This window comes from Acinonyx jubatus, chromosome X (genome assembly GCF_027475565.1).
Source record: "Acinonyx jubatus isolate Ajub_Pintada_27869175 chromosome X, VMU_Ajub_asm_v1.0, whole genome shotgun sequence".
Lineage (NCBI taxonomy): Eukaryota > Metazoa > Chordata > Mammalia > Carnivora > Felidae > Acinonyx > Acinonyx jubatus.
This window is the reverse complement of record NC_069389.1, coordinates 84438-97716: the sequence shown is the minus strand read 5'-3', so window position 1 is coordinate 97716 and position 13279 is coordinate 84438.

Sequence of the window (13279 nt, the reverse complement as noted above, 5' to 3'; positions counted from 1 at the left end):
TGGGACCCAGCAGCTTTCCGGTGGGGACGCTCCCTGCATGGGTGCCTGCTGGCCTCACATGAGGAAGTCCCCTCCCTCACGCCGTTTGTCCACCTCCAATCAGCTTCTGACAGCGTGGCAGGTGTCCCAATGGGGTTTTGTCACTGGGACGACCGGACCCTTGGTTACCACTGAGAACGGGGGCATGGAAGGTGTTGAACCAGGAGATTTTCTGCGATGCTTCTGACCCCACACGTACAGGGCGCCAAAACCTCGGGAGGCCAGTAGGCAGTCTGCACACTTAGGGGCTCAGGGCTCCAGACTTGACCCCTCGGGAGGCCAGTAGGCAGTCTGCACACTTAGGGGCTCAGGGCTCCAGACTTGACCCCTCGGGAGGCCAGTAGGCAGTCTGCACACTTAGGGGCTCAGGGCTCCAGACTTGACCCCTCGGGAGGCCAGTAGGCAGTGTGCACACTTAGGGGCCCAGGGCTCCAGACTTGACCCTTCCGCAGTCTGGAGTCCAGCCCCTGCTGTGGGACCTGTGGGGGCCCACTGCTGACTCTGCGGCTTCCGTAGTCCATCTGCCTTTTAGGGGACCCAGGCCCCCGGGAGCCTACAGAGCAGGGGCCGTGTGTGTGAGTTTCCCTGCAGCTTACTGTAACAAGGTCCACAAGCTGGTGTTGAAAACAACAGAAAGGTAACCTCTCTCAGCTCTGGGGCCGGAAGTCTGAGATCCAGGCGGAGCCAGGGCCCTTCTCCCTCTGGCGGCTCCGGAGGGTGGGGGTGGGGGTCCTTCCAGCTTCTCCAGCTTCTGGTGGTTGCTGGCAATCCTTGGCTTAGAGGCCTCACTCCAGTCTCTGGCTCTGCCGTCCCATCGGCTTTGTCCCCGCAGGTTCTCTTTTCCCCTTTTCCCCTTCTTACAAAGCACACCTGTCACCGAATTAGGGCCCACCCTACTCCAGTGGGACCTCAACTTGGTCACATCTGCAAGGACCCTAACCCAAATGAGGACATGTTCACAGGTACTGGGGGTTAGGATGTGAGCATATCTTTTGGGGGGAGTACAATTCAACCCCACACAGGGTCTGTGAAGTCCTTGGCATGCGTTCGCAAAGGTATGGTGCAGAATTGGCTCTGAGAGTCGTGTTAGGACACCGTGGTCTCCGACTCTACATCGTACCTTCTCTCTGCGATCTCCTGGCAAGTTCCCCTGGTCACTAAGGACAGTTCACAGTCACTCCTGAAGCCAGGTGACTTCCCACGAGGCTACTTCACAGCCTCAGCGAAACCCTCCTTGACTTGAGCTCGTGAGCTGCAGAATCCAGGGCGGACTTGCCTTTCGTCCTTTGGGAGGCGGGCTGTGGGCTGACACAACGATATGTTCAAGGTGTCCCATGCGGCCACAATCTGAGGGACGACCATGTTTTTAACATTCTAGTCGTAGCGTGCACGTGGGAACGACGCGGGGGGGGGGGTGGCGGGAAGATGTCTTAGGCCATAAACTGTAGAATTGTAGAGCCAGGAGTGGCCTCAGGAAGTGTCCACTTGAACTGTATGCAAGTTCTTTCTGATCAAGGACCTGTATGCTATGCTTTTTTTTCCACCAGGGACCCTGTATTTTGAAGTATTGTGAATTTATTAAAGTTTTTAATTCTAGTTTCTATATTTATTAGTGAAGAACAAAGCTAACCTGCCTTAAACTTTTAAAAAGTGTTTTATTTTTGAGGCAGAGAGAGAGAGAGAGAGAGATCCCAAGCGGGGGAGGGGCAGAGGGAGAGGGAGACACAGAATCGGAAGCAGGCTCCAGGTCCCAAGCTGTATGCAGAGAACCCAGTGCTGGGCTCACACCCATGGACTGTGACATCGTGACCTGAGCCGAGGTCAGATGCTTAACCGATTGCACCACGCAGGCACCCCCCCCCCCAAAATTATTTTTAATTGTAAAGAACACAGAATACAAAAATTATCCTCTGAACAATTTTTCAGCCTATGGTTCAGGAGTGAGTAACTGTATTCCATTTTGTGTAACGGATCTCTAGGACTTTTTCATCTTGCAAAACTGAAACTCGGTGCCTGTTCAACAACTCCCCCCCCCCCCCCCAACCCCACCCCTCGCCTGGCACCCATCCTTCTACTCTCCTTCCCGTGAATTCCATAAAAACGGAGTCATGGTGTTTGTCCTTTTGTGACTCCCTTCATTCACTCATCATGTCCTCAAGGGTCATCCATGTTGTAACATGACCGGATTTCTTCTTTTTAATTTTATTTTTTTAAATTTACATCCAAATTAGACTACAGTGCAACAATGATTTCAGGAGTAGATTCCTTATCCATTTAGCCCATTCCCCCCTCCCACAACCCCTCCGGTAACCCTCAGTTTGTTCTCTTTATTTATGAGCCTCTTCTGTTTTGTCCCCCTCCCTGTTTTTATATTATTTTTGTTTCCCTTCCCTTAAGTTCATCTGTTTTGTCTCTTAAAGTCCTCATATGAGTGAAGTCATAGGATTTTTGTCTTTCTCTAATTTCACTTAGCATAATACCCTCCGGTTCCATCCACGTAGTTGCAAATGGCAAGATTTCTTTTTCTTTTTCTTTTTTTTTTTGATTGCCGGTGATACGCCATTGTACATATGTACCACATCTTTATCCATTCATCCGTCGACGGACATTTGGGCTCTTTCCATACTTTGGCTATTGTGGATAGTGCTGCTATAACCATGGGGGTGCGCGTGTCCCTTCGAAAGAGCACACCTGTATCCCATGGATAATTGCCTAGTAGTGCAATTGCTGGGTCGTAGGGTAGTTCTATTTTTAGTTTTTGGAGGAACCTCCATACTGTTTTCCAGAGAGGCTGTACCAGCTTGTGTTCCCATGGATTTCTTTCTTTTTTGCAACTGAATAATACTTCATTGTATGTATATGCCACATCTTCTGTGCCCATTTTCTCAGAGACATCTTGTTGCATCCACACGACTCCTGAAACGGAATGCTATGGGCACCAGTGACAGTCACAACAAAGTTTATTGCAATGAGCAGCAAGGCAAACCGACCTATCGGGACGACACTCTTCATCAGAGTGCCGTCTGGAACAGCTGGGGTACAGAGTTTTTACAGCCGACCACATCCCATTATCACCTGGGAGCAGAACAAAGGAATAGTTCCCAGGTGGAAACAGTTCAAACAAGCCCTTACCCCAATCCAATCAAACACTAATCCATCCCTTGATTGATAGGATAAGGCTGTTGTCTCTTAACCTATAGTGTTAAAGCTGTTATTTCTTAAGGCTATGGGTTAGCCCTACACTACAATTTAACCCTTACAATCTGGGCTGTTTCCACCTCTCGGCTGTTGTGAATGATGTTGCCATGAGCACAGGCATCCAAGGAACCTCCATACTGTTTTCCATGGTGGCTGCATCGATTTCTCCACATCCTCATCAATGCTTCTTGTTTTCTGTGTTGATAGTGGCCTTCCTAATGGGCGCGAGGCGGTATCTCCTTGTGCTTCCCATGTGTGTTTAATGACCAGAGATGCTGAGCATCTTTTCATATGTCTGTTGGCCATCTTTGTGTCGTCTTGGAGAAATGTCTGTTCAGGTCTACCTATTAAGTAGCTCACTCGCTTTTATTGTAGGAGTTCTCTGTATATTCTGAATACCAACCCTTATCAGAAGTAGGATTTGGGATTAGTTTTTACTCCAGGTCTCCTTATCACTCTGTGGATTCCTTTGTGCAGAAGCTTTTAAGTTGGTAGTCCCATGTGTGTATTTTTGCTTTTGTTGCCTGTGCTTATGTGGCCTTTGAATAACTTGAGACAAAGAGCAGGTGTTCTTGCACCAGTCCATCAAGTTCCTCCCAGAGCAAAGGCACAGACACATTAGTGAGCAGAGAATGTCTCCGTAGCAAGCATAAACATAAGACTTCTGTCGAGAAGTTTCAATGTTTGGACACAATGACAGACTTTCCAAAAGGCAAATATATGGTACAAAGAATTCCTGTATAATGTGCATTCACAGTGCCCAAATGTTGGCGTTTACGTGAGCTGCGTCCAGGATCCGAGCAAAGAGGACGGAACACACTTTTTGTGGGAATTAGTTTCCTATGGTTGCGGTCACAAACGAAATCAGCTGGTTGGCTTACAACTACAGAAGTCTACCCTCCTCCAGTTCTGGAGACTAGAAGGCTGAGATCCAGGAGGGGCAGGACCACACTCCCTCCAGAGGCTCCAGGAGAGGGTCCTTCCTGCCTCTTGCAGCTTCTGTGGCTCCTGGGCTTGTGGCCGTGTCCCTTCCAACTCTACCTCTGTCTTCACGTGGCTTCTCAGGAGCATGTCCCCTCCTCTGTATCTGTGTCTCCTCCTCTGTCTCTTCTAAGGACACCTGTCACTGGACTTAGAGCCACCCTGACCCAGAATAGTGTCAGCTCAAAATCCTTCACTGCAAAGAACCCTTTCCCAAATAAGGTGCTGTTCACATGTTCTGGGAGAAACCCCTTCTGGAGGTCACCATTCAGTTCACTATCTGTGTTAAGATAATTCTTTCATCCTGGATGAGTCAGGTCTTCTATGGACTGGTGTTGACAGCAGTATTATTGGGGTGTGGGTATAGAGACACTGAAAAATCTCTGATGGAAGGAACCCACGTCCTGGCTCCATCACAAGGCGGGCTCTTCGACCATGAGAACAGTTACCCCATCCTTTTCATGGGTGCCGAGTGCAGAATTAGTCACCTTGTAACGCTGGTTCTTACGGGATTTTATGATTAATAACCTCACGTAGCCAATAATTGCAGGCTTGGAGTAATTGATCGCTGGAACATAATGACAGCACTGTCACTGTAGGCTCTGCAAGACTGAAATAGGAATGCTGTTAATGGGGAAGGCTTGGGCAATTCAGAAAGTTGGTTGCCAAGGGAACCGAGCAGGTTTGTCAGGGTTGTCAAGGAAACTTCTCCTCCACGGGGAAGGCGGAGGTGGGCGGGACCTGAACTGAGGGATTAGCCTTTCAAAGGGGCCCCTGCTTTCAAGCCCCATTTACCTGAGTGAGGCTCTCTGAGTACCCTTCTAGTGTGGGCTGTGGCTTGGGGAAGTGAGTTCCATTAAGCCTTATTTTTTTTTGTCACAGTCGTGGAGGGGTTTGCAAAGCACCTTTGTGTTTAGGGCAACAGATGTTACCACAGCAGAGCGTCCCAACACATCAGGGATGAAAGATTCAGGCCGTGTCTTCGTCATGTGAATCTCAGGCCGGTCAAGCCTTGTCCGTGTGGTTTCTCCCTCCTCCTTCTGGATGGAGGGTTCCCGCCAGCAGTGGGTGGGGCTGTTTGGGTGACCGTGCAGGAGCCAGACCCCTTGTCCTAAGATCCTCACGGATCTGACTACATCCCCTTGGGAACACCCAGAGACGTGGAGTCCACACTGCAAGGTGGGGATAGGCTGGGAAGCGCAGTGCAGATATGAGCAGGAAAAAGGTAGGAAGACGGCTTCTGGCAAGGAGCCTCTGCCACAGTGGGGTCGCCAGGCTCCTGGTTCACAGTCTCTGGGTCGTATACTATGTGAATTACACGTTACTATGGACTCTGCTGTTTCCTTGTTTTGGAAGCCCCATAGGAGGTGGCTCACATCGCTTGTTAAGCTATGGACGCAGTCACAGCAAAGTTCTGTGGTTCAGTCTGGAGGTGTCACTGTAGGTGCAGAAAATTGGCAAGAACGAAACCACCTTGTGGGAATGTGGATAGGGTGCATTAAACCTGTATGTGGTTGTGTTATGCCTAAAATCTCTTCTATTGCTTTTTAAAAAAAAAAACCTATTACAAGCTTTTGTGCGTTATTAGAGAATTCAACTAACACAATTACTGTGGGGCCCTTGCTGGGCTTTGCGGATGCTGGAGTAGCAGGTAACTTGGTACATGTCCCTCGTGTTTGTGCCCCAGAAGAGCACAGTCACCCCTCCGTGTGTATTTAGGGTACTTGTAACGTTGCTGCCTCGAAATGTGTGCTCAGGTGAACACATTTTAAAAATAATTTTTTTAAAGTTTATTTGAGAGAGAGACCGAGAAGGAGAGGAGAAGCAGAGAGAATCCCAAGCATTCTCTGCACTGTCAGCACAGAGCCCAATGCGGGGCTCAAAGCCATGAACCGTGAGACCGTGAGCTGAGCCTAAATCAAGAGTTGAGGGGCGACTGGGTGGCTCAGTCAGTTGAGCGCCCGACTTCAGCTCAGGTAATGATCCCGCGGTCCGTGAGTTCGATCCCCACGTCGGGCTCTGTGCTGACAGCTCGGAGCCTGAATCCTGCTTCGGATTCTGTGTCTCCCTCTCTCTCTGCTCCTCCCCAGCTCATGCTCTGTCTCTCTCTCTGTCAAAAATAAATAAACATTAAAAAAAAATTAAAAAAAAAAAAAGAGTTGGATGCTTACTTGACTGAGCCCCCCAGGTGCCCCTCAGGTGAACATATATGTAATGAGAGCTTTCTCAGTGACTGGGAGTGAACCTGGTGACGACGTGTTTGTTGCTCTGGTGATTCTCGCCTCTGCCTCTCCAAGATGCTGTGAGTAGAGCAGCCATGTTCACATCCAGACGGTGTCATTTAAAAAATACAAGCAGGGGCGCCTGGGTGGCTTACTCGGTTAAGCGTCCCACTTCGGCTCAGGTCATGATCTCACGCTTTGTGAGCTCGAGCTCCGCATAGAGCTTTGTGCTGACAGCTCAGAGCCTGGAGCCTGCTTCAGATTCTGTGTTTGCCTCTCTTCCTGCCCCTCCCCCACTCACGCTCTCTCTCAAAAATAAATAAACGTTAAAAAATTAAAAAAAAAAACAAGCAAATCCACTGTAATCACAGATGCCTGGTAGGGAATGGCCAATCCTGCATCTGACATGAGCCACACACTTACGGTTCCAAAGTGCCGGTGAGTGTTGGTAACAAGGGGACGTGCTCCCACTGTGGTCCGAGTGACGTTAAATGCCCTCAGTGCCACCTAGAGATACTATGGTGTCACCTTTGTGTTCTCCAGCAGCAGCCTTGGAGCCAGGGGCCACAAGATGTGACGAACCCTTTACAAACACCGCTTTGTGCAGCATGGGCTCACCACGACCCAGGTGTAAATGATGCAGCAAAGTCGGCCTCTGCCTTTGCTCTTCCTGGGGATGTTGGTGAGACCAAAAGATGCGGACAACCCCCAGGTGCCACTTCAGGGCCTGGTCCCCAAAGGGAGAGTCCTGGTCAGGGGCCAGGCACCCAGAAAGTGGTTGGGGAGGGGGGATGACAGTGGCCACTCAGGGGCGGGGCGCTCACTTGGACTCAGATGTACAATGTGTCTGGACGTCCCTGGTGGGTACAGGGTAGCAACCGGCTCCTGGTGCCTGGGAGGCCAGAAAGGGTGTTTGAAATGAATGAATGTGGGTGATAATCCAGAGCACAAGGGGAGGGCGCTGTGGTGGCCGGGAGGCATGGCCCAACAAGGCAGAGAAGTCCGTGCCGCTTACGCACCAGGCTTTTTCTGATTGTCACCCTTGAGCCCGTCTGGCGGCCCAGCACCTCGTCCCCACGGACCACTGCCCCTGGGGAAACAAGATGTTCCTTGCTCGAAGGCTGAAACCATTCTGCCTCACGTACAGATGGCACAGGGAGTTTGAGTCAGCGTGCAGACGTGGTTGGGAGTCTGGTTTTGCCATTTACCAGCGTGTGATGCAGGACACCCACTTCCCTCTTGGGGCCTCAGTTGCTACACCATGAGCAAACAGTGTATAAGGATGTCCCAGTCCAAGGACTGCTGTGACGCTCCCATGTGACCATTGACGCAAAGGACCTGCTACATAAGAAGGTGCTCACAGCGTCAGGCAGTTGCTGCATCCAGACCATGAGGGTCCGGAGCCAGGTCCTTGCGTCCCTCAACGATCCTGTCCCTGGGGCCCCTGTGACTTGTGTACCAGGGGAACAAGTGGCAGGTTCTGTCAGTTCTGAGACCTGATATTTTCACGGCATGCTCGCGCTGCCACAGCAAATACCCCAGACTGGGCGGCTTAGACCATAGGTATTCATTTCTCAGGGTCTGGAGGCTGGGAGTCTGAGATCCAGGCAGGGCTGAGGCTGGTTCCTGCAGAGCCCCTTCTCCTGGGTGTGTAGATATCATCTTTATCCCGGTCCTCTTGTGGTTGTCCCTCTGCGTATGTCTGTCTCCTCATGTTCTAGGACTCTAGTCCTTTGGGTTCAGGGCCGATCCTAATGACCTCATTTTGATTTAATTACCTCTTTCAAGGCCCTATATCCAAATACATCCGCATTCTGAGGTGCTGGGGGTGGGGGTAGGACTTGAACATGTGGATTTTGAGGGACATCATTTAGCCTGTAACATCCTGCCTAGAAACCTGTGCTCTGGTCCCTCCTTCCATCAAGTCCCATGGGTGTGATGCAGTGGCCAAGGGAAACACCATACCGGCAGTGGTTTGATCCCAGCTGGGGAACCTGTCTTTGAACTCTTTGCAGCATAGGAGCCAGCTCCCTGCTGGGGCGAGTAGTTTGAGGTGTCAGTCTGTGTCATCTGACCACTGGAATGCCCGGGTGACCCGCCCCAGGAAGTGCTCCCTGTTGGGAAACCTGGGAGTCAACAGCCTCAGTTGAGGGTGTCGGGGGCTCTCAGGAGCAGGTGCCTCTTCCAAAAGACACCCCAGCAAGTATCGAGAAACCTTTGGGTGGAGTTACAGGTGGACAAGTGTCATGGTGTCATTTGTGTTCCAGAAAGATCCCCTCGGGGGTAGATGTGAGTTGCACCGAGGAGCAGGGAACCTCGTCTGGGCCCCATGCAGGAGTCGGGCCCAAGACTGGGGCTTGGGGCAGGGCTGTGCTGCATGTGGGAATTAGTGTCGGGACTGGAGACAGACTTGGGGCGTAGAGCTGCAGATGTTACTGGGACACAAGGAGAGTGGGGAGACTAGGATGGCCCCGTGTATTTGGGCTCAGCAACTAGCGTGTAGAGCGCATCCGAGATCAGTCCTGGGAGCTGGCCCTTTGTCTGAAGTCGAGACTGTGATTCTTGGTTGGATAGATGTATCCATCTGGGGGTGGGGGGGTGGGGGGTGGGGAGAAAGGTCATGTTGGAGGCGCCAGGGCGATGACATTCTGGTGGGGGCAGGCGGGTCAGGAGCGGACCCTGTGTGGCTGACTGTAGGTCTGATGGAAGCAGCTGTGAGGCACAGACGCGAACAGCTGTCCGTTGCTGCAGCTTTATGATCTAGCCAGAAAGCCCAGGTCCCCGAGCACAGCCCCCCTGTCGTCTGGTCGGGGTGGGCGAGCAGTCTATTGTCAACGCGTTTGCCATCAGGGACTGATTAGCTGCAGCGGGAGGTCTGCGCAGTGTGCAATCCCCACACCGGCTGCGGGCGCCATGGTTACGGCATCGGACCCCGTGACTGCTTCCGAGAAGGCCCGCTGCTCACTGCGGCTAACAGGAGGGGCTCCGGGGGCCCCAGCTGAGCCCGGCCCCCTGTCCACCCTCCGCCAGGCCAGTTCTTTGCACACGGCCTGCTTCCGTGTCCCCCAAAGTAACCACGTTCGCCCCTCTTTCCCAGGTGCAGCGAGGCCTCTGGCAAGGGTTGGGGAGAATCCTAGACTTCAGACACAGGACTGCTGGGAGTCAGTGTCCTGTCCTACCCCCAACCCCCCCGCCCCGCGAGGACCCCTGTGGGACAGACGAGTCAGGGCTGTTTTCGCGGTGCTGCGTGGAGGTCCTTAGGGGGAACACTTAGGGCCCCCTTTCCAGAAAGATGGCAGAAGGGGGGACTGCTGTGAGTGCGTGATGTGAGAGAGAAATGTTGGCGCCACCCACACAAAGGGTGGGCTTTCAAGCACAGACTCCCCCTCCCCGGGGGGTGTGCGGGAGCTGGGAGCCCCGAGCTGGAGCAGGACTGTCCCCGGGCGGCTGTAGCACCGACCCACGCCGGGGCCTCCCCGTCACGTCCGCTCTGCATGCGGCCTGTCCGGGGTGCACACTGGCTTCCTGTCGCTCGGCGCTCCGCGGTCTTCCATCGCCAGCCTGGGCACCTGCCACTCCATTCCTCTGCGTCACTTCCTGTCCTGTCGCTATCGGCACCTGTCGCTCCGTCCCTCTGCGTCACTTCCGTCCTATCGATCGGCGATCTTCCATCACCAGCTTCGGCACCTGTCGTGCATCTCCGTCTGCTCCCGTGTCTCCGTTCGTTGCGCTGCGTCACTTCCTGTCTGTCTCCCTTCAAGTTGCCCGATCTCGTCCGGCGGCCCTTTGGCGCCCTCCGTCCGGGCTTGGACCGTTCGGCGCCATGTATCCCCGCCCACCACCGCTCGGCACCGCCCGTCACCACTCGGGTCCCTCCGTCCGCGGTTCCTGTGTGTGTGTGTGTGTGTGTCTCTCTCTGTCTCTCCTTGGTCCCTGGCGCCTCCCTCTGGCCCTTCGTCCAGGCTCGGCTCCCTCCGTGCGCACTTCGGGTGGCCTTGGCCCTTGTTCTCCGTGAGTGCGCTGTCCTGCCAGCTCTCCTCCCTGGGCACGCGGGTGTTGGCGCGGGTGCACTCCCGCACATGCGTGGCACGCGGCCACCCCGCCTTCCTGCCCCCTGTGCGTGCACGTAGGCAGCGGGTCAGGAGTGCGTCGGGGCTCGCGGCACCGTCCCTGAAGCAGGGCCGGCCAGCCTGCGCAGTCGCACGGAGCACCGTGTCCCGCGTCACTTCTTGACCCAGGGCCCCCTTGGAAAGGCCTTTCCCACTACGATGGTGTAAACCCTGATGCCCTCCACTTCTTGGACAACTGCTACTGTCCTTCCTTGTACACCTGCAGTCCTGCCGCAGAGCGTGTACGCGTGATATACGCGGTTGTACATCTGCGGTCCCGCAAGAGCGTGTGTACATGCGAGATACCCTGCTAACCTGTGGTTGTACACTTGCGGTCCCGCCAGAGCGCGTGTACACGTGACCTATGCGGCTGTCCATCTACGGTCCTGCCGGAGCGCGTGCACATGGGAGATACCCGGTTGTACATCCACAGTCCTGGTGGAACGCGTGTAACGTGAGACCCACCACTAACCTGTGGTTGTAGATCCGTGGTTTGGCCGGAGCTCGTGTACGAGGCTCACCTGTGGTTGTACATCCGCGGTCCTGCTGGAGTGTGAGAGGCCGGCTATGCAGCTCACCTCCCTAATTTTCTCTCTAGCATTCTTAGATCTCTCTTCCTATTTGCAATATTATCTCATTTTTATGCTAAAACTACGCATGTTTTTAGCTGTCTGCTGTATTTTCCTTCTTCTGTGAATCTGTGGATACCATGCCGAGGCACGTGGTTTCTCATACTTGTGAGCTGTCGGTCCTGATCCATCTGACAAGTCCTAGGTTAACTGGTGGCGATTTCTTAGCGGCACACGAACCCTGCAATGTGTGGTGGTGTCCTGGATGCAGTGAGGTGCTCTTCACTGTGGTTGTAAATTTGCTTTACTGCCTGCGAGGCCTCGTCACCTCTCACTGCCCATTTTTTGTTCCTGCCATTCCTTTGGGTGTTTCCTAGGTATTGTTCATTTTTCTCTGAAATTACGATCAAATTATTGCATTCTGAAAATAAGTCTGACTGGGGTTTTTATTAACATTGCGTTAGTCGAATTAAGTGACATTTATATGAAATCTTACCATGAAAACCACTGTCTTCACAAGGATACAATGTGTGTATGTGCGTTCCTTCAGAGGGTGTTAAGGAAACTGTCCTTTCTACTTGTTCTGTACGTATTTACTGGATGTCTACTATGGGGCAGGCCCTGTCCTCGCACTGGGGATACAGGATAAACCTAGCAGACAAGATATCCGCACTCAGATCTTTGCCTACCTTCACAGCATAAAGCCACTGTTCTCCTGTTGTCTGCTGGCTGGTTTCACCTTTCACGTTTATTTAAGTTGATTTACTTACTCAGAGAGAGAGAACGAGTGGGGAAGGGGCAGAGAGAAAGGGAGACCGAGAATCCCAAGGAGGTTCCACGCTGTCGGTGCAGACCCCGACGTGGGGCTCGATCCCACAAACCATGAGATCGTGACTGCAGCCAAAACCAGGAGGTGGTCGCTCAATTGACTGAACCACCCAGGCAGCCCTACCTTTCGCATTTAGATCCACAAATCACATTTTTATTAATCATTTTACTCCATGTAGATGGTCAGTTGATTAAACACCACTTACTGAAAAAGCTACTTTTCCTCAGTGCTCAACGGTGGTTAACACTGTAATAAATCAAGTGCTCATATATGTTTGGTTCTAGACCTATTTCAACCGTAGATCAGCTTTACTTTCCCTCAGACTCGATCAGGACTTGGCGAGAAGGAAGGGAGCCAAGAATGACTCCACAGTTTGATCCTGAGAAACGAGTGGCAGGTGTCCATAGGGAGGAAGGCACTGGCAGGAACAGATTGGAGGCTTAAGCTAGACTTGGGGGACTTGAGGCATCTCTCAGACACTAAGGTGAAGAGGTCGGGTAGGCAGGTGCATATAACACAATCAAATTCTATCTCTGAGAACCATTACCTTTACGAAATCTCTATGTAATGTTTCGCTTTGCGTTCTTTTGTTGAATAACCACATCACTGTTTCTTTTCGTGTCACTGATAATAGTTGGCAATTTAATCCCTTTTAAGTGTCTAATTTTGTGGCATTAATTACGTTCGTAGTGTTTTACATCCTTCACCATTATTTCCAAAACTTTTTCACTGCCCCCAGCAAAACTGTCCCTATTAAGCAGTTACTCTCAAGTCCTCCCTCCCCAACCCCTGGCCACCTCTGATGTCCTTTCTGTCTCCATGAAGTAGCTTTTCCTAGATATTTCATATAAATTGAATCGTATAATCCATTTCGTGTCTGGCTTCTCTCACTGAGTATGTTTTTCAGGTTTATCCATGTACGTATCTCATACCTTTATCATTCTTTAGGGCTGAATAATTGTCCACTGCATGTACATAGCACAACTTGTTTATCCATTCACGTACTGTGAACACTGGGTGAATCACAATGCTCTGAATGTTCACATACAAGTATCTACTTGAGTTCTTGTTTTCAATCCTTGTGGGTACATCCCCAGGAATGTAACTGCAAGGTCATGTGGAAAATCTAACTTTTTGAGGAAAACCCAAACTGTCTTCCACACTGCCAGCATCATTTTACCTTGTTACTAGGAATGTATATGGTTTCAGTTTCTCCATATTCCAATACAGGTTTATTCTCTCCAAACTCATTTTATATTTTTGTTGACATTTTTAAAACTGTAGTCCTTTTGTCACTGTTTTCCTTTGACTGATGACCAATGATAAGCATCT